The sequence below is a fragment of the Siniperca chuatsi genome, linkage group LG4 (genome assembly GCF_020085105.1).
Source record: "Siniperca chuatsi isolate FFG_IHB_CAS linkage group LG4, ASM2008510v1, whole genome shotgun sequence".
Classification (NCBI taxonomy): domain Eukaryota; kingdom Metazoa; phylum Chordata; class Actinopteri; order Centrarchiformes; family Sinipercidae; genus Siniperca; species Siniperca chuatsi.
The window spans coordinates 6,207,326-6,234,898 of NC_058045.1; the positions used below are offsets into that span (position 1 = coordinate 6,207,326).

The 27,573-nt window shown below is 40.5% G+C and overlaps 1 protein-coding gene and 1 long non-coding RNA gene across 3 annotated transcripts in view; both read left to right on the plus strand.

Annotated features, from left to right (window-relative positions):
- The first annotated feature begins 106 nt into the window (after positions 1 to 106).
- Positions 107 to 18,999, plus strand: LOC122875161. Of its 2 annotated transcripts, none has more exons than XR_006377762.1 (3): positions 107 to 2,296; positions 9,898 to 9,991; positions 16,565 to 18,999. It is a non-coding gene; the product is annotated as an uncharacterized LOC122875161 (long non-coding RNA). The 2 variants fall into 2 exon arrangements; XR_006377763.1 differs by having other exon boundaries at positions 16,598 to 18,999.
- A 7,767-nt stretch (positions 19,000 to 26,766) lies between these two features.
- pparab (peroxisome proliferator-activated receptor alpha b) overlaps positions 26,767 to 27,573 on the plus strand; it is a 33,506-nt gene continuing 32,699 nt past the window's right edge. Inside the window, exon 1 of the mRNA XM_044194385.1 lies at positions 26,767 to 26,981. The gene's annotated coding sequence lies outside the window, so the exon portion shown is untranslated. The remainder of the gene's footprint in view (positions 26,982 to 27,573) is intronic.

The following is a 27,573-nucleotide window of genomic DNA, read 5'->3' on the forward strand; positions in this document are numbered from 1 at the left end:
AAATAAACACTGTGGAAGCTTATCTTTTTCCTGTGTGTGTGCGTGCGTGTGTGTGTGTGTGTGTGTGTGTGTGTGTGTGTGTGTGTGTGTGTGTGTGTGCATCTGGTCTATTCTGTGCATTCACTCTAGTCACTGTGGCATGCTAAAGAGTTAATGCACTCTGAGTGTGTGCTCCTTTCAGAGTGTGCTCCCAAGACTGTTGCAGCGGCAACAGCCCCACTAAAGTAAGAGATAAGGTTAATAATTCAACCAGCTTTCAAAAGTGTTGCATATTTCAAGGATCCTTCAGCAGGGCAATCCATTCTGAGTGACTGCGTGTTCTCTTTTTCCTCGCTTTTCTTTTCACTAGTTGATATAGGCCTAGTAGCTGAGGTGCTGTATAGTGTATCCCAGTATGGCGTGTAAGTGTGTGGACTGCGTCTGCGCACTACTGGAGTGGATTTCTGTGTCATTCTTCCTCCTCCACCCCTCCCACATTTAGGGCTTTCCACCCTCCCACTATCCCTCTCTCTCTTTCCTTCTGTGTCTCCGTCTCCCACCCATCTTATGCTCCCTCCCTTCCTCCCTCCTCCTCCCCCGTCTCCAGTGCAAATACAGTTCCTTGCCGTGTTGGACATGTGATGAAAAAGTGACTGGTTCGCGCGCTCCGTCGCACCTCCTATTTCATCATCAGCGGAGCATTTCTCCCCTTCACTGTTCGCTCGCTGTCTCCTCCTCTCTTCCTCTCTCTCTCTCTCTCTCTCTCTCTCTCTCTCTCTTCTTTTTCTCTCTCTGTTTCGCTTGCTCCCCTCTTTCTGCTTCAGCCACACGCAAGGGGGAGACTTAAGCTCTGCAAGGGGAAAAAAAGAAAAAAGTCTGCTGCTATTTCTACAGTCAGGGCCTCCCCACAGCCCGCCCTTCAATAGACGGAGCTTTTTTTTCACTCACTACTAGGTGGATTTTAACCCTCTGCCTCCAACTAGCTGCACAGCAGCTCTGCAAAACCTGGCAACAAGTTGCTTTTAGGGGCCTTTTCACACTTTTGGCGCATTGATTTTTGCATCACTTTGGATTTTGGTGCTGTTTCTTCCGTTCTTCTGTATTTTGTTTTCTAAAAATATACTGGGTCTTCCTATTTTTTCTCTGCTGATGGGTTTCCAATAGTATTTATTTAGTTTCTCTCTTTCTGGATGGAAATTTGTCAAGGTGGGGATCGCCATGTGATGGGCCTTGTTCCACCTGGAGTGCCGAGGCGCCATTTGTGACGGGTAACCTGCTTGTGGTGGACTCGTGGTTTGGATGACCACTACGGATGACAAGCAGACCAGTATCTGAGCGTGGTACACATCTGTGTTTTTAAAGACATGTCCTTCATCAGCGCCAGCGACTGGCGTGAAGCACTGCACCTCCTTCGTCTCTACTCTCTGTCTCCCCTTCTATTTCCTTCCCATGTCCTCTCTCTCTCTCTGTCTCTGTGTCTCGCTCTCCCTTGTTCTCTCTCTTTCACACCGACTCGCTCTCCTAACAGGAGAATGAGTGGTGTGCTGAGCCGGAGCCCTTTCTGGGACAGGTGCCAACTGCAAACAAAAGACATTAAAAGGCAATAAGAGAAAAAAATTTAGTAATTGCGAAATTTCAAATTGTTGTGGCAGAATGTCAGAAGTAGCCCTGCATGTTGTGTCTCTACATGGCCACTTTGTGCTATTATTGCATGTTTATATGAAGTATTAAAACTGATTTTTGCGACTAAGGCCGTTGGTAAAGCAGAGGTTTGAATACTTTGCACACTTATTCTAGTGAAGGCATTTCATTCGGGAAGCGGGAGGGAGTAATGTGGGAGAGCAGCATATAGACTGCTGAATTATTCATGTGCCCAGCCAAGGCTGTGACTGGACTGGTTGTGCTATTTGCATGCATCAGACATGGTGTTTGTCTGTTTGCTAACATTCAAAGACTTGTTAACTAGCAGAGGGGCTTAGCTGGAGCCTTGCAGACAGTCTCATGGCCTCCTATTGTTTCAGGCCTCACCAGACCTGGACCCAGCCAGTGGCAAGCGAGCCGTGCAGCCCTGAGCTTGGGGCTCAGACTGTAGCTGGAAGAGGGAGTGAGCCTGGAGCTGAGACTGAGGCTGGGGCTCAGGCTGGAGCTGGGGTTGAGGAATGGCTGTGAAGGGGATAGTCTGAGGGAAATCACTGGGTCTTGCAAGAACCACCAAACGGGAGCTCATGGCTGTCTCCTCTTCTTGACAGAGATGCAGGAAGAGCTGCCGAATTCCGCATCCTGACCAGACATTCACCATCTTTGCTTTGAAAAATCGGTGAGTAATATCTGTTTTAATGTGTACGCTTGCATGGTTTCGATGGGTTTATCCATGCGTTTACACCTTATGCTTTCCATGTTTAATAGGCACTGTACAAATAAGCATTTGATGCTCTTGAGGTTCTTACGCAAAGTTTCTTTTTACTTGAGTGCGCATTTATACGTCTGGATACATAACCCTACATGCTCATGTAGTTTAGGAATTAACACAATAGCACATATAAGAGCTATTCATTTAACTTTGAAAATGCTTTTCTATAACTTTTCCCAGCCCTCCACAAAACCTAGTTGTAATTTAGTAATGCAAAACCAAAAGTTATTATTAGCACTTTGATTGCTGCCAGGATAATCCTACTTCCAGGTAATCAGAGGCTGAGTGGAAGGCCACGGTTGTGGAGGTATTTCATATGAGTGATGTGGTCCGGGCTTAGTGTATGAAGAGAAGTACGTGGTGTACTCATCGTTTTGATGTGTTTCATGTTCTCAAAAACTTGACTTGCTAGTGAAATTTCGATGAAAATACACTGCATTTCTTTGAATTTGAAGTTTTACGGGTAATATTTGCCAAGCTTTTATTTAATTGAAGAAGAGAGAATAGAGAATAAATATAAAACACTCCACCACATTGCCATTTTCAAGGTATTTGCCTACATGTACCTAATTTTAATGTTGATCACATAAATTTCCAAATTTCTTTTGTGGATCAATACCTTACTTCTTTGAACACGGGATTTCACAGGCTTTATATTTTGCATAGTAACATTTTGTGGCAAATGTATACAAAGTGCGTTTGTAATTATATTGGCGCATGTGAAAACATTCCCTTGTTTTCATTTGAAGAAAGAACAAACCTGAATGAGCAATAAACCTGTTTAAGCAGTCTTAAAGCAGTTCCACAAAAACTATTGTGAAATGATGAATTTGACTTTAGATAATTTACTTTGGATAAAACTTTAGTTAACTTTGGCTCATTTGGCTCTTTGTCGGGTACTTGGTAGTTAACTTTATCAAATTAATGGCAAATTCAGGTTGCATTAGTGAATCAGACGTTTATATGGCAGTTTACAAGCCCCAGGTCTTACGTTTCATTTGTAGTATTGCCTGTAAGGGGAACCAAATACATGTAGTGTTTTCGAATATCGTTTTTTAAACCTGACATATTAGCAGTTGATTCTTGATAATCTTCGATTTTTGGTCTATTTTGTGCTTTGGTGTTCTAATGTCTGCTCGGATGTTCAGCTGCTTATCAGGGTTTATATAAAAGGGCACATTTTCGAAGGGCAAAGCCAGCTGGATATTACACAAAGCTAGTTAAGGTGATTCAAGATTCAGGTTCAGCTTTTCCAAACATAGGCGATTATGTTCCTTCATATGAATATAAGCTCTGCTTAACTAGCAGTGGACACATGGTTTTGGCTCGCAGAGTAACACACTACTCCACACCTAAGGCGTTTTTGGCAGTGGATGGCAGGGGTCCAAGAGAAGGTTGCATGTTGAGAGGCAGATGGCAGGGTGGTGAGGGTTTGCAGTGTTTTCTCTCTCTGTAAAAATATACCTGACCAATCAAACACCCAACACCTTGGTACAGCCCACAATGAGGCATTCTGTGCACTGAAGCAAACTTCACCTTTACTGCAGCTACACAGTTAATACAGCAAAGCCAGTAATGGGACACACACACACACACACACACACACGCGCGCGCGATCAAACGTATATTCGTATGTATAAGTCAATAATTTTTTTGTGCAGGATGTCAGATATTAATACTTAAACAATAGTGAACATATTTGTATATACTTGTCTGTTTTTGTCCTTTCTGTTTGTGTTCTTAGGTTTGATGAAATGGTGTGTATTAAAGTGTTAATTCTATTAAACCTTTAGAGCAGCCGAAAATGCCTTTTTAATAGATTTTATCAGTCAATATATTTCATCAATTTTCAATGGATTTTTTTTTTGTTGATTTTATATACACGGTTACCAGTGTTTCATGAATATACTGTAAAAGCAGAGCTAAAGGAAACTGCAGGCCAGCTAGAACAAGTTCCCAAACTTGAACTTGACTGTGGCCTTGACCTTGAATGAGAAATTCTGGATTTTTAATGAAATTGTATTTGGAATCAGTGTTTTTTAGTTACTGTTAAGTACTATATGTTATAGTGAAGCTGCAAAAAATTCCAACTGAAAGCACTTTTTGCTGCTTATAGGTATGAACTGAAAAATGCCAAAAACTGGAACTGTGGAAATAAATAATACGTTGTGTAGAATTATTGTCCTACAGTGTTCACAATAATTTAAAGTAATTATTATTATATGTAATTCAGGCTTTTTTTAAAAACTTGAATTATTTTTCATTTATGGTTTTCTTTTATATGCTTTGTTTAATTTGTATTTGATGTTTGAGTTTTACATTTCCCAAGCATTAACATTAAAAATATAGTATGTAGAGAGAAACAGACTAAATGTTGCAAAATAATGTACTCGCTTATTTTTTCTTTAAATAATACATTTTTCAAGAATTTTAAAAGTTCTGTCATAAAGTTCCAAAAAGAGAATACTTGCAGAGAATACTTTTTTCTATAAGCATATGTCTACAATATAGACATAATAAAAAAACTGTGATAAGATATATATATATATATATATATATATATTTTTACAGCATTGCTTTTAGTGTAGAGAATGCAATAATGGTTCACAAATAAACGGCATCAGCATATTTTGCTGTGTGTGTGTGAGTGTGAGTGTGAGTGAGTGTGAGAGAGAGAGAGTGTGAGAGAGAGAGAGAGAGAGAGAGAGAGAGAGAGAGAGAATGCATGCATGCATGCATGTGTGTGCTTATGTGTGTGTCTTCCACTTGTTTGCTAGATCACTTGTAAATCGTTGTGGACTTTTTATAATATTGAGGTTATTGGTTTTTTTCATTTTTTGATAGGAAAACTACAAATCTAGGGTCTCTTTATTGTTCTTTGACTTTTGAATGGTCGTCATGTTTTTAATGTATTTATTTGTTTATTTCAAGCTACAATGCTCAGCATTTAGTTTTTCACAGTACTAATCAAGTGATGCCCTTAGACTAGTGTAGAAAAAAGTATACCCAGGCATCTTTACATGAATTATTTAATTTTGTATTATCGCAACTGCTCCAAAATTGCATTATGTGTTATTCTCAATAATGTTAGAAGCATAAAAGAATATTCATGTAGATAAGAAAATTGAGCAACCTCTTCTCACAAACTGCCAGCCTGAGGCATACATGTCTGAGTTAAGCATTCCTAATGTTAAAACTCTTATTTACACAACATTAACACACAGAATTAACAGATGAGAACAATATAATTCAGGGGTGTAATGTTATTGTTTATTTGTGTAATCTAAATAGAGATAAAAGATGATTTTGATCTTGAATAAGATGTTTCCTGTTGTAGATTTTAATGCTCATGTGTAGTGTAGCAGCACTGTATAGACTACTTATGTCTCCAGATATTTCTGCCAGATACTTTTGAAGTGTTGACTGTGTGGTTTAGATTCATGTGCCAGTGCTCAGTGTATTCCTACTAGTGCAACACAGTGAAAATTAGTCATTCACCAGTACAGCACAGCAATAAGCCACCAATACACTGCTTCATTTGTTAAGTGGATAAATTGGTTTTTAAGATTATGTGATTTTGTTTCATTTATGAGCTTGTTGTGATGTTGTGAATTCCATCCAATTTCCTCCTGGCTAATATGAAATCCAGATTGGAGTGGTGAATGGTGTCCAAGTGAGCACTCACTGTAAATATATTTTTCTGCCATAATAATGAAGCCTCTTTTATTTCTTGTGCTAAAACGGGCTCAGTGTGCTGTTTTAAGTACAATAAAAGCTCAGTGTGCTGTTTTAAGTACAATAAAAGCTCAGTGTGCTGTTTTAAGTACAATAAAACTGAGAAGCCCAGCATAATGGAAGTTATATTATATGTCTGAGCTCTCTGGAGGACTGTCAGGCTTAGGGATTTGATTGACATACAGTACTGCCTAGGCTGCCTGTGCTAAAAATGCATGTATCTAGTCCTGTACATGAATTTGAATTTAAATTTTTAATGTTTCATTTTATTTTCTATATATTTAATCAGGGGATAATTATATAATATGTATTTGTTCTTAACAATGTGGTATTTTAATTTTTTTTTTTAATTGATACATTTCATATTTATTTATTATTTATTATTTTGAAGTCATGTCAAAGAAATGTGCTTTTTCTGATAACAGGACAATATTTAAACAGACAGTTAATGTGGAACTCTCCTGCTGTAGCAGAAGCAGCCACTTTTTCCAGTTATGCATTTTTCAATTTAAAGTAAGTGGATACTCACTGCATTTACTCATAAAATGAAGGTCATAGAAAATAAAATCTGACATGATATTATGCAGGTTAAGAATCTGTTTATATAGGGTATCAATATCACAACTTTGCTGTTCCACCTTAGATTTAGATCCAGTATTCTTACTGACACCCTATAAGCAGTGGTGCAGAGTAACACTATGCAGCAGGTTAGCACAGGCAGGTCACTGCTTGTGGAAATGGAGCTGGATTTAAATTTCCCACTTTGGCAGCCTAGCACATCTAAAGGTCACAGTGCACTCTGCAAAAACCTGTGAGACAATTGCTTACATTTTACAGTATTGTGTCAGTTATAGGAACATCTGCTTCAGCCATTTAAGCCATTAGCCATTTTATTTGGCAGTTGTCAGTCAGTGGAAAATCCTGTTCAAATCTCTTCGATGTAAAGGACAGTCTAGTCAGATCGGGTCTCTATGGTAGAAGCTGGCCTGGCTCCCTGTTGCCCTCCGGTACTTTGAATGAGGGAGAGCAGATGAGTGGATCTACAGTGGCCACTACAGGCTGTGGCACACTCATACAGGATCAACACTACAGTACAGTAGGAAGTAGGCCAGGCCTGAAAAGAGAGGAGAGAGGCTGGACAAAGAGGCCGAGATCTCGATACGCATACACGCACATACTGTACATTTTTGGGGTTGGTGTTGTGTATGCAAGTGCCAAAATGATTGCGCAAAAGCAAATTTCAACACTCAATAAACAAAATAATTACAGACACGTATTCTGATGCACTCACACATACATATCCCACTTTTGCACATACACACCAAAGTCTCTAAACCTGCTTTTCCTCACTTTTCTCGCCATACATGGAAGCCATTAGGCCATTACCCACTGACTACTGAGGATTGGGGGCCATTTTATTCTCCCTGTGTTAATCAGGATGTCAGCTGGGAGTGTCACATGTAATTTATCCACAAAACCACAGCAACTCCACAGAGATGGTGAGCACAGTCATAATGACATAATATTGGACTGGAGGAGAGTTTTTGGGGGGTGACAGATGATGTAGATTTTCCTCCCCTGTACCTCCCCCTCTTTTCCTCCAGACGTTCTGAAATGAGACCTGTGCAAATTTCACCTAGTTGCTTTACATCATGGGCCCTTTGGCTGAGGTCAAGGTGTTTTTTCTTTTTTCTTTTTTTTCTCGAGTTTATTTACCCAAGAACAGTTTTCTTGCTGTTGAATGCTAAGCTTTTAAACAACTTTCTTAAGAGAACTCGTCAGAAGTTTGACAGGCAAAGATTTCTTTCACCCAACCAGATTAATATTTAGAAACATTCAAATAAAACTCAATGTTTTCTTTGCCTCTGACCACTCAGTGTATTCAGTATGTGTTTTAGAGACTCTTTAGTCTGTGGTCTACAGCATCACGTGTGCGTGTCTCTCAGCACACATCGTCAGGATAGATACTTGTTTTATGTACCTGCCAGGCAAAGCGATATTCCAGATAACGCTAAGCTGCGCCCACTCAACTTTTCTTTTCCAACGCTCATATATTTCTTCAGCTTTTGGCCTCCGCTGTCGCCAAGGCAATTTAGTCGGAGAAAAACTGCAGAATCAGCAAAATTGTTCCACTTGGAGGTAGAGTTGGAAGTGTTGAAAGGCCTCGCCTGCAACTCTGACTGTCAAAATACTGTAAATCCCTTCCCTCACCTCACCTCCACTTCATCACTTTCTTACTGTTCATCAGCGCTGAGCTGAATTATGTTGGCTACATTTAGTGATAAAATCAAATACACTGGCTTGAGCTGTCTTTGTGTTACTCATTTTGGTACAGAGAAAATTAGTATTGAATATATTATGTGCTTTGATATAGCATTGCCTACATTTTCTTTTACTGATTTGACTGGAATTTCTACAACTGTAGTACTGATTTCTACTGCGTAATTCAGGACTCCAGTAATGTTTATATATTCAGGTTTCATTGTTTACACTGCTATGTAATGGTAGAGTGACCAAAATCAAAGGCTAAACAAGTCACCCTATCTAACAGAGCACTTCAAAACTTGAATAAATATACAAATGTTTTGTAATCAGTTTAAAAAATGTATACAGTATATATACTGTATATTGTGTTTTATAACACTTGCAGCCATCCATGTGGTATATACATACTGTAGACTATCCCCTCTGCACATACTCGCCCAAGCATCATGAGTCATCATCATGCATATACACACAAACAACACACGCACTCTCACACACAGAGTGCAGTGAGTGCACAGCTCGGACATGAATCTCCCTCCATGGGCTGGAGGAGTTGGGTTACTCATGAGCCCATAAACATGTGCTGGCGGCAGTCCAAGGCACTGCACTGCACTGTAATTACAAACGTTAGAAACAATATATAAAAGACCCTTCCCCGGCAAGGCCATGTCCCGCACTGCAATTAGCGTCCTTGTACAGAATTATCACCCTTCAGCAGCCGCCGCCACTGCACTGAATGGAGGCCTTTAATTGGCAGTGTCCTCCTTGGTCTGCTAGAGGACGATCCATACGTCTCTATTTATCTCTATCGTCCTCTTTATTTTTCTGCAATCTGAGATTTGACTAATGATGACTAACTACCTCTGTTTTCCTTTGTCCCATTTCACCTCCACACGATGGTCCTGGCATCACACGCCTACGTATGCACAGGCTGAGACAGGCGCATGTCAAAAGCTGCCCCGTTTATTAACGCTGCGCAGTCTGTACATGACCTCATGTGTGAACATGAACATACTGTGCCGCATGTGCAGAAAATCGCTTATTATGCTCACAAGTACACTCATATGCGCCACTTCACCTACGCACATGACACTGTAGGCTTTCAGTAATACAGCATGCCAAAGTGTGTGCATGTATGCAGCGAGTGGGTGCTACTGGGCAAGGCCGAGGCCACGGTGGAGCTTGTGTGTTGGTGTTGGGTGAGCATGCGGCAGTGAGAGTTGGCCGGTGTACAGGCCAGCAGAGAGGGTGCGGTGTGTTACATGTTCCACTAATGAGTTTCCTTGGCCAGGCAGGACCGTGGGGCAAGCTTATTAGTAAACAGGCTACAGTGAGGAGCCCCTACAGCCCACTGCTGCTGCTGCTGCTGCTGGCTCTCCAACTGGTCACTCTCTCTGTTTGTGCTTCTCTCTATTGTTTTCTCTTCCTTTCTGGTTCTCTGGCTGTAAATTGTCTCTCCCTTCGACTCTACAATTTTCACTCTGTTTTTCTTTCTCTCCCTCTTGTAGGCAGTAAGATGGGTTTTGACTTGAGCCACAGGCACAAACAATTTGGCCAACAAGTGAAATCACGGACAGACAGACTGGCGATCGCAGCAGCATTGTAAGTACCATAATGTATTGTAAATTTAATATGTTGTTATTTAATGATGTATTGTGATGGGGTTGTATTGTCTTACATTTCATTTAATGAGATGGAGTCTGTAATTAGATGTTGCGTAAGTTTCATTTGTTATATGCATGGCATGTAACTGCTGTCTACATCTATTTTCTTCTCTTTCTGAGACTTATTATAATGCGAGTCTGCATTAGATTAAATCATAATGGCTGTATATTGTGCCTTTATCCCATTTGAAAGGCCAAGTGGTCCCAATGGCTTGTTAGTCCAGTAGATTAAAAAAATAGAAAGAAACATAATCTTTAGTGCACATGCACAGAAAACACTCAGGGTGTAATCTTAATTGTCCACTAGGCATAGGAAGTCTTGAATCTCTCTGTGCCGGGGCCTGAATCTGTTAGAAAATGGCTTCCACTCTCTGCCTTCCAGCTCTCAGCTCCCCGCCGCCATTTTGTGTATCGCTGCCAAAGTAGTCAGGTAGCAGGATGAGAGGGACAGAATGAAGTGGGGGAGAAAATGTGGGTGCAACTTTATGCTGGGTTAAGGAGCAAATTAAAATAAACAGAGATAAGTGGAAGGAATTGGTGAAAAGAGCTGCAAAGAGTGCTCCAATGTACAATGATAGAATACTTAAAATGTCTTTTTCTGATGGAGAGAGGTTTTTAATTGTTGCCGACTGACGGCATACAAACAAGCTGCTTCCCCCCTGGACCCTTCCCAGCTCTTCTTCTCAAAGGGCTGACCTTGGGTGGACGCCATAAACGGTTCTTTTCCACTGGGGCAAATGTGCTGGCAAGGCTCACAGCTGCATGACCCCCCTCCCACCCTTCACCCTCCATCAGTCCTCCCTCTCTCCTCCACACCACCCAGAGTACCCAGCAGCCTGGCCCCTATAGTAACACAACCTGTCCGCCTATGGTACTCTAGAGCCTGGCTAAAGCTTTAACCTCTGCTCATGTACCTGTCTCCACCCTAACCACAGCACACTGTTAGCTGTAGCTTCAACCCCAACTGTGCCTGTATCATATACACTTAGTAACCCCAGGCCCCACCCTACAACCTCTAGCTACAGTAGCTAGCTGCCTGCGGCTCTGGAATTCTCTATGTGCCTGGCATTTGATTACATGTGCAGATGTTATTAAAATCCTCCTCTCGTCTGATCCCGAGACCGCAGATACTATATCGAGCTTTCAGTAGGTGTCTGCTGCTGCTTTTCTCTTGATCAGTCCATTGCTAAACTTTTAGCACACTGTGTTGAGTGATCGTGGAAGATTAGTGGAAAGAGGACTGACGTTTCAGGAATTGTTTTAGTCATTTGTGTTTTTCGTCATTTGACCGTTCCATAAAAATGAATTTACTCAATATAACTGATGTAGCCAAATTTACTTTTACTTACTTTACTCTCTGTTGCACAGTGATTTTCTTCCAATACCTACCACATTCGCAGTTTATGGAATTAGCCTCTAAATGTTGAAAACAATTTATTATCTTTACAGAGAGTTGCTAATTTTCTTGCTTACTGTCACTCAGCTTAGTAGAACCCAGAACCTGGGGCAAAACATATCAACAGCATACACAGAAAAACAGCACCAGTGTGTATCTTTGTTATATATCTGTTAGTGGCTTGAAGTGATGCTGTAAAAGCCCGCTTACTGTATCAGTGTGTATCTCTGCTGTATGATGTAACTGATTTAGACTCTAGGTGCAAAATATTCAATGCTAACTGTGGTTCACTGTGCTGTAGCTTTCAGCTGTAACTGCTAACCACTGTAGTGAGTCTGACTACAGCCAGCTGTAGCCTGGGGGTAACAAGCTCTTCAAGGTTACAAACTGTACAGATCCCTGTCTGCCTACTCTGGCCCTCTGTCTGTCAGCTGAAGTTCATATCCAGGGAGAAAGGTATTTGTCCCACCCTCTAAATATAGCTGGCGACAGATGCAGCTCGATGGGGCACTGCCCAAGCTGAAAGGGGCCCTGCAGGCAGGCCAGAGCAGAGCTGGGCATGCAGACGTGTCAGGACTATAGACTTCTCCTAATAGACAGGGGCCCTACAGGTCATCAGCAGCCATTAGCATGGCGACACAAAGACTGAGCCTGTGAATCCGCATATGAGCAAAAAATAGACAATATTTGTTGTATTTGTATGAGATTTATATTGACATAGTGCATTGTGGGAAAAATATCACAATCCACTCAAGATGAAATTTTCATCTTCTAATGGACTTCATGGACACTGAAATTTGTGTTCCGGCTCGAAGTTTTTTGGTGCATGACTACGATTTAGGTAGTTTTAGTGCGTATGTGTCATTGAATTTGATTACTGAGAAATATCCATATGATCACAACCTTGTACAAAGCTGTTACCCTTATAACTCTAAAGTTGGAGCGGCAGCTGTGGGCTGTATGCTGGTTCCACTATATAAATTTGATCAAGACACAGATTTGCTTTTTTGCCTGTGGTTATAGCATGAAAAGTCATTCAAGCATGGGCAAAGATCTCCTGATATAAGAAAATAATGGATAAGGTGAAGGCTAAGAATGCCTCTGAGTGCAATTTTGCACGTATACCATTTATCAAAGAAGAAGAAAAGTAAATCCATTTTTAAACTTCTTATGATTCATGTGGTAAGTGTCCTTGGGTTTAAACATCAGTTTAAGCGTTAAGCTATTAATGTAGTATAAAGCATCAGTGTTTTTTGTCTTTACAGCCTAATGTAGGCTTAACTACCATGAGCACTAATGAGCACAATGATTGAAACTGTTGAAAGGCATCATGTTTAAGGTGTCCTGATATGCAATTATAATAGATACCTGCCAACCCTTTATAAACAAGTAGTTTCCGTTCAGACCTTTCTATAGCCCCGCGTCCTGCTGTGCATCCTGCAGCCTTACCGTGTATGTGTGCACACACGTGCATGCAAGTGTGTGTATGTTTCTCATGCACACATGTACATGTGACTGTATACTGTGTGTGAGAGATGAGAAGCAGCTGGCAAGGTTGGGCTGAGTGGTCTGGGTGACCCCTGCTGCGTGCCTTGTCATTACAATGATTGGGGTCATTTTATACCTCTAAAGATGGGGCCGGGGGCCCACACTGGGATCAGCTAACTCTACCTAATCCAGGCCTCTTCACCTGGCATGTTTATGGCTCTGCTGGGGGATGGAGGGGGCAAGCAGACACACATTTTATGCACAGAGGCGTGAGTACATACACACTCCATCACGCATGTATACATATGTTGATCCACACACACAAACACCACACACAAACACAAGCGCATACAGTACGCATATACTAATGTATACAGTACCTGTAGCTCCACATGCACGGACCCATAGGCACATACTGTACAGTGCATTCAAACACCTTCATATATACACATAAACTCCCTCTTCCTTCACTCTCCTCACACACGCTCACACAAGGTTTGCAAGCTCAATATCTGCCTCATGCAGAGGTGACGGGGAGGTCAGCCTGTCTGACTTTGAGCAGAATCCCCCTGTGGCTTGCCCCAGCCATCCCCCCTGGCATGTGTAACAGGACCTGCCCATGCAGCCTCTCCTTTTCCCCCCGCTCCTGTCCTCCCCCTCCTCCTGCTGCCTCCCCCCTGGCCTTGGTATAAATAGATGGGTCGTGCCTGCTGTGCTACCCAGAGGGGGCTGTGGGGGCACAGAAGCCATGCTTCCCTTTTTAAATGCTCCACCGTGTCTATCTGGATTCCTCCTGTCTGCGCCCAGACATCACTTCACTTGTAGCAGGGCATACATGTAGATGTATACAGACAAGAGAGAAATACATGCACACAAGCATCTAGGTATTCCTGACCACATCCCTGATATAACAGAAGCCACACATGTATAAACACAAAGACTAATGAGCACATATACTGTGCATAGACGTACTTGCAATTCAACCATAAGCACTCATATAATGTGGTGCCAAAAGGCATTAACAAAGGCTACGCTGAGGAGAAGGGTAAATCTGAGGAAGCGTTTGAAGAAGCGTGCCATTTCTTCAAACTCACCAAGTTCTTAAAGATGTAGAGTGAGCTACAGTGAGCAGACTTTCTACATTGGATATCATTTGAATTTTTTTCCATATTCGTGCCAGTATAAAACCTGGGTTTTGGTACCAATAACCATTGAATAACTGAATAACCATTCAGTAAATGTTTGATTATAGAACAAATGAGCAAGACTATGAATCCAAGTAAGCATTTATTGCAAACTTTCTGCACTTGAAATTTTGCAGTACTATTTCTGTCTACCTAAAAGGTATTGTGGTTTGATACAAGGCCCTATTTATGGCTCCTGCACTTGCCTAGAAGATCAGTGGATGTGCATGATGACTTCATTTGCAAAATTTAACTGTGGTGCCACTTTGGCCAGGACTCTTTCACAAGAGTTTCAATATTCTGATCCATCCTGGTAAAATAAATTAAATTAAGAAAATGTTAAATGTGTTTAAGCCCACAGCCCTAAAACACAGGTCAAGAATCTAGAACCTGGACTTGTGGGACTGCATACACTAAACAAAAGATTTATTCGTAATGTTTTTGATCATAGTGTGATGGATGAGTAGAAATTTACAGAAAATAATGGAGATTGGGAATGCATATTGTGTAAATGTCCAGCTTCATTTTCCGAATTACCCGCCGCACTGAGTGACCACAGACCACCAGAACCCCAAAGATCAGGTTACAAGGTTACAGCACTCCACTCCATCTTACTATCACTGCAGTGAAACTCAGCTTTACTATTGATTGATAGGCACTGTAGCACTTAGACTGAAGTGTGATTGAATTAGAGTGGCTTTTTAAGCAGTGTGTGCCTTTGCTGTGAACACTGTGTGAAAATGTGATGAGGTAAATGAATACCACGTTTTGCCTTTTCCCTCTGAGGGGTATTTTTCCATGTTTGTGCGTGAATGTGTGTGCACATGCGCGTGTATTTGAAACTGTGTCTTTGTGTGCATGCATGTATTTGTTTATGCGTTCATGTGTGCCTGCCCCACAGTGTGTGTGAGTATACGTTTGTGTGACATTATGAGACGATGAGGTGTAGAAAGCAGGACTTTGCACCCCAGCCCTTCTAAACAGCTAATGGAGGTGCAAGGCTGAAGCAGTGTATCAGTTACAGACGCTGTGCTTTCAAGTGAAAGAGTGCTTGCTGAGTTTGCACAATTTTAAGAAGGCTGAATTTTCAGGTGGACGAGCTCTTAGTAAATGAGTTGTTTATAGATTGTATTGCATAACTGTGTAAAGAGCTCTAAACAAGTGTGCGCAAAGGTACATGTCTCTGTGTGTGTGTGTGTGTGTGTGTGTGTGTGTGTGTGTGTGTGTGTGTGTGTGTGTGTGCTTGCGTTGCATATTGGTCCTCTGCAGTACGTGTGTGTGGGTGCGAGTGTGAATATTTCCCTGTCACTGGATGATAGCAACTGGCTTCACTTGAAAGCAATAGCTTTCCTGAACATGCACTCTGTTGGTCAGGACCCCAGAGCCATCTACTATATTAGATTGAAGTATGTCCAGTCAGCAGACTGGGAGGACAGTGTGCCTTGACCTTACCTTATGAAGTCTGGAACCCACATCGCTGAGCGTTTTGCAGAGCTGCACAATGAGAATGGACTGTGATGTGAATGGCGATATGCTCCACGCAGAGCAGATAGTTTTCCATATGTAGTTACTGTTTAAGCACTTAAAATCAAGATATACTAAAGCTTCAACTTTGCATGGTTTGAATATGACGAAAAAGTTCTCTGATGTGCAACTTCATTTGAAGTTAAGGTATTCTGCAAAACAGGAATCTAATGCTTCCAGCCTTTTCCAATTTCAAAATGTAAAAAGTAAATTTGTTTCTTGATTTTTTTATTGAACATAATTAGCTTTAAATGAAATCTGAAAGTCCATGTACAGTATCCTCTCTGTGTGGTGCTGTTTGTTCATTTCTTCCTGTCATTACTTTGTGTGTGCATACTGTAGGTTGCCATATTGTATCTTTCCTTCTGTCAGCTTTTCTCTGTCTGCAAAGTGTCTGTGTGCTCCTTGTGTGTGTCTGTTACCCTGTTAGGGTGTGTGCTTGCGCATACTTACAATCCACTCATCTAGTGCTATGGTGTAAGTACGACAGTGTTGAATAATGCAAAGAGCCTCAGACTCACCACTGAGCAGACACAATGGGGCCTCTCAGCTCAAGACATACCGTTCTGTATTGTGCTGTGCTGTGCTGTACATTTGTGACTTCACAAACAGAATAATATTACCGAAGAGGTACGTGCTGACAAAGATTACCCTGATATGACTTTGTTTCAGCAGATTGTGTGACAGTTAAACATGCAGGATAGTGTGGTTTTCTCACAGAACACACAAGTATGATCCGTGCAGAATTTCATACTAGCATTCTGTAAATACACATATCCACGTACACGAATTGCAAGCAAACCCAGACAAAAACACTCTTGTAAAGACTATCAGCCACTGGGGTGTTTGTGATTGATCTCACAGAAGTCAAATCTAAAAGTCATTGTGTTGAAGTATTTCTCCATATCCTTTGTTGCAGAACTAACAGATTTTCCCTCTCGGGGATTTTCAGACGAAGGCTACCTGACATGCTGCTGAAACTGTGATGGAAGGAGGAGGCGATAGGCCAGTGCCCCCCCCTCCTGACCCCCCCTTCGCTGCGTGTTACCGAGCAGGTGAGAAACATTAACATCGGCAGCAGCTGCAGCTCTCTGCTACTCACATGTGGGCCAGGATATGAGCTAGCTTGAGCTCACCCACTGTCAACACTGGTCACTAATGTTAACACTCTCCTCTCTGAAGCACAAAAATAGTACTGAGAAAAAGGGGTAAACAAAGTGGAAACAGCATATTTTGTTATACAATGTTTCTTTTTTTACAAATTATTGTATGTTGTGAACAGTAATGCTCAGCTTTAGAGTAGTGGTTCCCACTCTTTTTGGCTTGGGTACCCTTTAAAGTTAGGGTAGGTCATGTATTTTAGAAGCATTTTTTGTTCAATTTCTCTTTACTTCGCGACAGCAATCAATAAATCATATGCTCCAGGGGAGGGGAAGAAAAACAATCTGGTATCTGTGGCCGTCGTAGGCCTGTAATAAGCCAATCAGACAGGGGTGGGATTTGTTCAGTTGGATACGATCAAAATCTATTTGTCTCTTGCTAGTTTCTACGTCACCTACCCCAGCTTTAAAGCAAAGCAATTTCTACTCCCAACCCCATGTCACAGGCTGCATGTGAGTTGCAAGCAGTTCAACCAAAGAGGGATTTTTTCGTTCACATAATTGTTTAATTGGAATACATTTTAGAGGTCTGAAGATGTAAAACATTCAAGGATTTCACAATAAAAAAAACAAAGATTAGAGATAATGGGGGAAAATGGAATGGAATGGAAATATGTTTTTATTTAAATATATTTTCTATCGTTCCAATTATTACTTGACCTCTTTTGACAACCAATGCTGTAGAATGAAAACAGCCTCATTTGCCACCATCTTTCAGCATTGATCATAAGCCTATTCAAAGCAGACCAAAATATGGTCTGGGTATTTTGAAATGGACAATATTTAATCAACGGAACATTGCACTTTAAATGTTTGGGGTTTAAACTGCTTTCCGTAAAATCCTTTTAATGGATGTCACAGTACCCTTTAAGTACTGTCTGGACTGGACTGATCACATTTGAATATGGAAATATCTTGGCTTTGCGATTTGTTTGGGATATATGCACTTTGTTGGATCATTTGAATTCCCCCTCAGCTCGAGCCATGAACCAGATGACCCAGTCGTCACATTGTGTTCTGAACACATAGACTCCGGACACACCGGTGAGGTGTCCCAGAGGAGAGTGGCATGTGTATTTGTGTTTCTGTGAGTCATAACAGCTGTTTTGCATTCATTGAGGTGTGTCAAAGCGGATTACCTGCATGAATGGTGACCTGAAACGACTTTGTTTTAAAGACTGTCCTTTGGGGTGAGGTAGTAGGTTGTATAGTTTTAGGGTCATACCCTTCCTGTCAGATAACTATACAACTTACTGTCTTTCCTGAAGTGGCTGTAATGTCATCAGATGCCATTGTTGGAACTTTTGGATCTGGATCAACACTGGAATGTGCATGTTTACTCACAGACTGCTAAGAACATAACTCATTTGCAATATTTGTTAGAGGTAGGTCATTTAGGATTGAAGTTGCTTTAGGTAGTTTTCCATCTCATGATTTTCATGGTTGCACTTTAAGACTTTGTGGTTAATAAAAATGTTTTTAATCATAAGTGTTGTTATGTTTTGCTGGTTCTCTTTGTACCAAACAAACAACAACAAAAATATTTTCTTCATATCTCATCAGACAATGTATAGTGTGTAAACCTTTACACAAACCGCGCTCTCATCTAATTGTCATCCTCTATCCTTAGCTCTTTTTTATGTATTTTAAACAGTTTTGTCTCTTATGTGACCATCACAGGACTCCGTGTCTCTTATCCTCAAACTGCTTAGTTCTGACTGCTTGTACTGTTAGTGTTTTAGAAATTAAAACTCGATGCCTGTCTTTGTCTATCATTATTGTAAGTTGATTTATATATGAAGTGGGTTAGTGTTCAAAATGTGGAAATGTATAGGAATGTATTTATTTACTATTAGAAAATGTATAGTGTTTATATGTCACTCAACCAAAATGTTCTTTAGTACAAGTTGCATCAAAGCTTGCCAACCTGTAGGACCTTTCTGATGTTCGAACGGGGTGAGGTAGTAGGTTGTGTGGTTTCAGGGTAGTGATTTTGCCCAATCAGGAGATAACTATACAACCTACTGCCTTCCCTGAAGGGCAGCAATACTTCACGATGCAGACAACGGGAGCATAAGCTGTGACAGCCCATCATAGAAGCAGAGCGAACCAGCAGGTAAAGTCTGTTCACTATAGGATGTGTCTTGTTTTTTCTGCTTCAAACATTAATAAAAAATAAAATGATGAAACAGTTTGTCTTTGGCATTTATTTCTGTTCTTTGATTTATTCTCACATCGAGTAATTGTCAATTTAAATGTTTCAGACTTTGAATCCATTTGCAGTTGAACGACTGCACTGGTGTTAAATGGTTTCCAAAGCATCGTGATACCAGTGACGAAGTTTACATATATTATATATTGCAGTTGTGCTTTCTCTCTTCTGGTGAAAGCCAGAACTTAACACCAACTACCCAAACAACGGACCACTCATCGACTACCAAATTCTAGTAAATCTTTGGTTGGTTCTCATCAGTGTCTCCTGTCTACTATCCTGTATCAAACATAACCAAACATTTTTATCATTGTCTGTTGAATGGTTGAGACATTTTTGGAAATAACTCTGAAAAACCCTGACATGACTACGTTCATCCTTTCCTGAGATCAGCCAGCAGCCCAGACATGTCCTAAAACCCCAGAGCAGAGCAGATGGAAAGAAGAGCCATGGCACAATCTCACCTCCTGGGCTACAGCATGAATCATATGGCAACAAATGATAGTTACAATATTTTCTCTCTCTCTCTCTCTCTCTCTCTCTCTCTCTCTCTCTCTCTCTCTCTCTCTCTTTCTCTAGCCAAAGGCACACACACACACACACACACACACACACACACACAGATAGATGACGAGGTAAGTGCCAACCAGTATCAGGCCAACTTGGGCAGACATGCCTCACTGTCTGAGACTGCAGCCCTGTATTCTCATATCAAGGTCAGACTTGGGCTTGTCATTCGCAGTGAGAGCCTTGGTTTTGTACTTCACTTTGCATGTCGTGGTTTCACACATATCAGTCACACCAAATGTGCTGAGCTAGTTATACATTCACCAAATGTCTCTGACACAATGAGAAGGATTATGTGACAGTACATAACTGGAGTAGCACTAAGCAGTAACATTGCAGCGTGGGAAAACATCTACCACTGTACTGTATCCCATGTGTCTAGACCAGTGTTGGATGTATTTGTATTTGTATGTGGGCTGCACCCACTGCGTAGCTGTCCCCCGCCAGCCACCATATTGAATTGATTTGAGCCTTGGCCCTGGTGGTAGAGCAAAGTGAGCTGAATACTAAGCCTGATAAGACAATGGCTCTGTGTGCATCATGTCTCTGGGGTTGTATCTCTAAAGGCCATCTCCTCCTGCCCCACCGCTTCCCCAAAAACATTGCAAAAAGCTTTGACATCCACCCTGGGATATTCTTTTCCCATGCAATAAGGAGCTAATGAAAAGCTTTTGAAACTCAGTCAGAAACATATGAGTCAGAATTCAATAATATACTGTTGTTTTATCCAAAGTTGCCAGGAATTTGACAAGAATAACACTCACAGCACTGCTTTTCTAAGCCTTCATATGATGTCATAGCTGTATAAATGGAATAGTGTTATTGATCGAATGTAAGTGGATAGGATTGAAGGCTCTGTGTGGGCAGGCCCCTCAAATAAACCACTGAGCAGAGTGCATTTGCTCAAATGAAGAAAGCTAAGCCTGTATCTAAATAGATTCAACCACATTCATCTATGCCACGGTGATTATGAAATGCAATATTCAGTCTGAAATGTATGGCAAGGAAATGAAATAATTTGTTTCTGTAGCAATAACATTTTGTCCATTTTCATATTTAGATTCTCTGCACATAGAAACATTTTTGATATAATGAATCATCAATATTACTTCAATAACTGCAGTTACCAGGCTTCACTCACTTATAGATGTAACAAAAGCGCCACCTAGTGGATGCTCATTCAATATTCTACATGTACAGTATGTTTGCAACTTATTTACCTAATATTGTCATTCTCTTTCTCCATTCCACTCTTCGTTTCCATGCCTGCACTTATAAAACACCAGAGAACAGTGGCAAATCTTCAGAATTACCTGAAAATCAAGGTGCTGTCATCAAATGTTTGTTCGATCAACAGTCCAAAAGCCAAAGATATTGAATGTACTAAAATTTAAGACCAGGAAAAGTAGCAAATTCTTACATCTGATAACCTTAAAGCGATTGATTTTTGGCATTTCTGCTTTAAAAAATGACAAACAATTAATCTATTATCAAAATAGTTGCCATTATTTTTCTGTCGATCAAGTAATTGTTTAATCGACTAGTCATTGCTGCTCTACCTATACAGTATATATGTTATTGCATGTCTGTCCATCATCCCTCTTTTGTTGCTCTTCCAGAGGTTTCTACCTGTTGAAAAAATCAAGGGTCTACGGACAGAGGGTGTTGTAAAGCCATTTGGTGCAAATTTGTGATTTTGGGATAAATAAAAAAAATTGAATAGATGTCGCAGAAAAATGCAACATTAATTCATTCATCAAACATCTATTTTGCTGTAGGTATTTAACTAAATTGCTCATAGTTTACAGTGTAATTAGGCTGCTTCTTGAATGAAAATCATAAAGTTGTGGTGTGCCATCTACAGTTTCTCAGCAGCAGGTGGCAGCAGAGGTCTGGCTGTTGTTAATACTCAACATTGACCCACTTACTGGACTTCAGTGGGTGATCATATTAACCTTTGTCAAACGAAGTTCATGCTAGTTCCCCAAATACCTCAAACTTATTTTATAAAAAGCTACAACTTTATATGGGACTGAAAACATGGAAGATTACTTTAGTTGAAAATAGAACGTCATGGTCATGTGGTTCAAATTTTTGATTTGGCCCATTTCGGCTAAATTGCACACTATTAATATGCATTCATACTGTACACAAAAGTACTGGCATAATCATATTTGCATTCTTGTTAATTTCATTACAACAAAAAATGTATATGTTACAGTATGATTCAGTTTGAAGCAACAGTTTCTAAAACAGGCAAATCCATGAAGCTAAGCAGGACAGTGGAGCAGTACATCTTCCCCTAAGCTGCATTTCTGAGGATGAGCACCATTTCATAACCATAAATTACTTTATCAAGTTTTTGCTGTCTGTTGTCGGTTTAATTGCAGCTAGGTTCAGTTCAGGGACCGACATGTTGTAAGCGAATGGGGCAGTTGTCATTATATTATCTGGATGTGGAAAGCAGTCTGAGTCTCCCCTTAATTGAGAAACCAGCTGTTGTCCAGACAGAATGTCTTGACCGTAGTCCATTACTGTGGACTGTGCAGACTCTGTCTGCTCTCATGAGCTGTGTTGCAACGAGCCGTAACTTCTGAATTGAAGCTCAGTGCACTCAGAATCAGAATCAGAAATACTTTATTGATCCCTGGAGGGGAAACTCTTTTGTTACAGCTGCTCACTGTCACGTCAGTGCAGACAGGGATAGAAGTACTAAGCAAAAAATATAATACTCTATAATACAGCTAAGATAAATGAAGTACAAAGTGGATATAAGTATAAAAGCTAAAATAAGCGTAAGTACCAAAGTGGATTTAGAGGTTCATAAGTATGTATGGTATAATACAATGTAATAATATAAGTAATAAGTAATAGTGCAATAATGAGTACGTCAAGTTAAGTGTAGCTTATTAAGATGATTATGAGACGGTGGATATTGCACAGCAGTACTAGAAATATGAATAAATATCAATAAATAGGGAATTTTAAACTGAAAACAGAGTATATTGCACAGGAGTATTAGACAGAGAAAATTGCACAGTTATTTCAAGTATTGCAGTGATGTTAATGATCCAATGTCCAGTTTAGTGACTTAGTGACTTCGGGTCATATAGACTAACACTGCAGCTGACATCTATGTGGGTGTGTTATCTATTTCGACAAGATTTTACATTGACTGATTTTATTATTAATGTAAATGTTTTTGTGTATTGTCCAAATATTTGACCAGTTTGTGCTTTTATGCTTTGGCAAAAACTTTTAAAACTGTCATGCCAATAAAGCCTTTGAATTGAATTGACTGACCTTTCCTGCTTAACTTTAAGCCAACATCCATCCACTGATGAAAATCGTGGGATATAGCTGAAAGCTCCAAAGAAAGCTGGTAAGTGGACCTTGACATTGAATTGTTTTGTCAAACCACTGTTTCCAAGGTCAAGAATTAACTTTCATTACATCAAAATGCTACTCACATGAATGCATTAACAACTAATAATTTATAATATAATACTATAACAGCTTCCATTTGTTCTATATAATGAGTATTTCAGCTTAAATACTTGGAGTATTTTTATAGTGTAGTATTGCTACTTTTACTTAGTGTGATCTGAATACCTTCACTACTCTACTTTATCTTTAGTCTAATGTTTCTTCATGTTCTTGTTATAGATCACACTGCAGACCATAGAGAGGCTCAGTGAAGTGAATCTTAGATGTATCAGTACACTGATGTTTGTAATACATTGTAATGCAGTATACTAATTACAATCACCAGAATTTTACATTAAGACCCTCACTTTGAGTTACGGTGATGCACTACTGACAGGGTAGGGACATTTTCCTTTTGCTTACCTCTAATTCCATACAAAGCAGAACTACGTGTGAGGTTTAAGGACACTTTAGCAGGGTGGATGCTGCCTGAAATGTGCCTTGGATGCAGATTCTGTAGTTGGATCCACCCGAATCTCTATTCACATCACCATTCTGCCGAGATCATGGAATAGACATTTCTGATTCTCTCGTTGCAGTACATCTGAAGAGAGTCGTCTTCATGTAGTGTGTGTGTGGTGTGTGTGGGGGGGGGGAGTACCAGTGGCAGCTGGCCAATAGAGGGTGCTACGGCACCACCCTCCTTGAGCCTTTGAGCCACTAAAAAAAAACATTATTAATATAACATTAATAATAAATTAAACAAATTGTCAATATTTGTGTGTTTTAAATATGGAATGCACCCAGTAATATGTGTTAGAAAAACATCTGCGCAATATATATGCTTTTCCTACACATCCCCTCCATCTGTCTGCATGTCTCAGCAGCTCTGGGGCGATGGAGAAATCGCCCACAGGAGGGGGGGGTCTGTGTGGCAGTTTAGCCAAAGTTATGAAGGTATGACATAAAATTTTGCCAATCAGGGTCCTCAAATCTAATCCGAAAAGAGCGATTATTTTATCGCCCCCAAGCGAGCCACTGTTCCACAGACCTCTACAGGCACCATTTTAACTACATGACAATGGAGAGCGCGACCGCTAACTTACTCCTCCAAGACCCAACCCTAACTCAGTAAAATCTCTCTTCCAAGATCCATTTGAGAGGAGAACGAGGAACCCAGATCAACCTGACCTCACAGTCAGACAGGAGGTTAGCTGGTACACCAGAAAGGACTGGCTAGCTGGATGCAGTCATGCTAATGCCTTATTTTGCTTTCCGTGCTTGCTTTAGTTGTGTTAGAGGACAATTGATATTAACAAGATCGTTTATGTTATTATTTTGGGTCTTTCCTTCTGTTAACTGTTTTGTATTGGTTATCAGGGACCCCACAATTTATTTTTGAGTATAATTCAATATAATTCACTTGTGAGAGAGTTTTGAAGCAGATGTTTGCTGTAGTTTATCATCTCTACACCCCAGAGCATGTGACTCTCATGCTCATGTCCATTCAAGTGTCTGAATGGCAACTTAACACCACTAACCACATGTTTACTTATCCTGATCTTTACCTCCCTATTGGTTTCCTCAACAAAACAAGGTCCATAGGGGCATCTCAAGAAATAAACATTTTCTATTACATGTTTTATATTATACTGAACTTGCCTGTGTGGGTGACCAAAATAAGACCTTCTGATGTGTTTGTCAAGGTGTTACTTACTGCTTTACTTTATGTTGGAATAAAATCATTGTTAAATATTTAACTGCAAAGTAATAATTGCTTTTTGATATTTTGATATAAAAACATTCACTTTTTTGCATTAAATCATACTGGGATGTTTGCTGAATCCTATGTGCTTTTCTTTCAGAGGGAAATATTGTTCTTTTCATTCCACTTCATTTTTGACAGCTATATAGATCCAACAGTAAATTAGTTAAATTAGCTTCACTTCAACCAACTAAAGTGCTGCTTACATAATAAGGCATCAGATAAGGCATAGGTAACATTTCAAATTAATATTTTTTATATTGGGGTGTTTCTTCTACAACTTAAGTAGAGGATCTGAATAACTCGGCCACCACAGTGCATGTAAGTGCTGAGTGTGCGTGGAGGTCGTGAGGTGTCCACTGTGGTCCCAGGACTCATACAGAACAACCAGTATCTGCTTCCAGGCCTTGAGCCAAGCTGTACAGTGACGCCCACATTGCTTTGCCAAAGACGTGGACAGAATGTGATAGGGAGCTGGGTTGGAGAACGGGATGAGGAAACAAGAAAGCAGAGAGATGCAATCAGCAAACAGAGCATCTAGCGTGTGCTGGGAAACAGAGCTGCTTCATTAATGGGCAGTTTTGCAACAGTTTGACTGGAAACCCTCCCAACTTGGCCTGGTGTCAGTGTGCAACACAACGTTTTCTCCAGCTGCCATGTGATTCTCCCGAAAGGTGCAAAGGTTTTCTTGTGCACAATTAGCGGGACCATGCACTGGTCAACATCTGGAAACCTAAAGATGTGGTCCTTTGGCTCAACAAAAATCCTGTCACACTCCTTCAGATCTGTAGTTGTCACATGACAAGGCATGCATACAAGCAACATATGTTGAAGTCGAGTCACATTGATGTGTTTTGCCTGTTACTTCAGAATCAGCTTTATTGGCCAAGTATGTGTACACATACAAGGAATTTGACTCCGGTTTTTCATTGCTCAAAATGTTCCAATAGAGATAGAGATAGAAATAGACATACAGCTAAAATCAAGAACAACAAAGCTGAACAGGTAAAAACATATTATGTACTTGCAAGTGGTAAACAATATAGATGATTATAAAATACATATATATAGACAATATATATAGATATAAGCAACAATGAACAACAACAATGTCTATATACAAGTCAAACTGTTTCTGTAAGTTGTAAACAATAATATAATGGAGCAAAAGTGCTGGAATAAATATTGAATGATTAATGTAATAGATTACTTTATATACATGAAGTAGGTGCTTATGTTAAGTATATACATGTATACATGTCTATATACAGTATATACAGTGCATTTATATTTGACAATGGTGATAACATGTAAAAAAAATAATAATAATAATAACAAGAAACAACAACAACAAAAAACTAATTAGTAGATCCAGTGGAAGGCTTAGTGTTACAGGGTTATTGCACTGGGATTTTGTTTCTGACATTATATGACTGATTTAACTGTTTACTTGGCTGTTTGAGCTTCACTGTTCAGAATGATGTATGTGCAGAGTTTGACACTAGAAGGCTGTTTTCACATTCATCTGCTGAAGCTGAAGCTTCTCTGCAACCTGAACAGTATGATCACATCTTTGTACCATTAAAGCTTCATTGAACTGAATTAGATTGCAATGAATTGCGAACAAGAGCGAAGGAAACACTTGGATGACCCGGGAAGAGTCATGTGGGGACAGTGTCATGGGTATACAAATTTTGCCAGCCTGCATTCATACAGCCCAGAATCATTGTATCTGATTATCACAATCGATTATCAGTCCTACTACACTCCAACCCTCGATTTTAGCAGCTATGGCCTCTCTGTTGTCTCTGTTTTGTATTTGTTTCAGCATTGCATTGCAAGCGTGTAGCGCTTGTCCCGGTCCCTCTTGCTGTCACCATGGTTAGGGGGCGACCGTCTCAAGGGAAACTGCTGCTCGCTTTCTATTCGCTGAAACTATAGGTGTGTCAGGGGGTGTGCGCTTTCTCTCCGCAAGCTGTCAGTCATGACGTCACATCCGGCGGGTGTGAGCTCCATGGTTCTGCTTTGTATGGACATGGTGGGGGATTTTTGACAGCTGCAGCGCTGTTGGGAAACAAACAAGGACGTGGTTGGGGTCGGGGTTATTTTCCCTCCTCGCTCCTCTCTCGATCTTGCACCGGCCGCTTCTCAACCCAGAGAGATTTCCAAGGATATGGCGGCTTCGGATTGGGCTGTCTATTGAAAGGTAGATGTCTTCATTTAGCTTTTTACCCAAGAAGTACACCCTCCTGCAGCAGCTGAGAGAGATCTGTAAGGGTATTTTGTGTAATGCACAGAGATGGTTGCAGCCTAGAAACAGGGCATGTTCTCCACTTTTAGAATGTGTCCAGTTTCAGACCAAAACCTGCAAGCGATTGTTTACAGGCAAATGGGCTACATTAATAAATGCTTCCAGGATTATAGGACCATTGTTGTTGTATGGAGGCAGGCAAATCTGATTTCAGTTGCACGCCTGCGCAGCTGAAGTGGCGCTTGCTCATCAATAGGCAACATCTCTGTTCATTAGTAGCCCAAGCCATGCACCCAACATACGCCCCTTTACTCTGATAGCGGTTATGAAGAAGCTGTGACTTGCTTATTATTATTGTTTTGTTATGAAGGCCTCTGGTCGGCATGTTTGATGCACCAGTGACAGTGACAGTGATGTCAAAATGTGCTGTGCGATGAATTAATCAAACTTCAAGACTTTACTCAAATACTGTTTCAGTCAGGTCTGAAGCACTGAGGAATGGTGCTCTCATTGCTATATGCATAACACCTGCATATAGCCTTTAGAG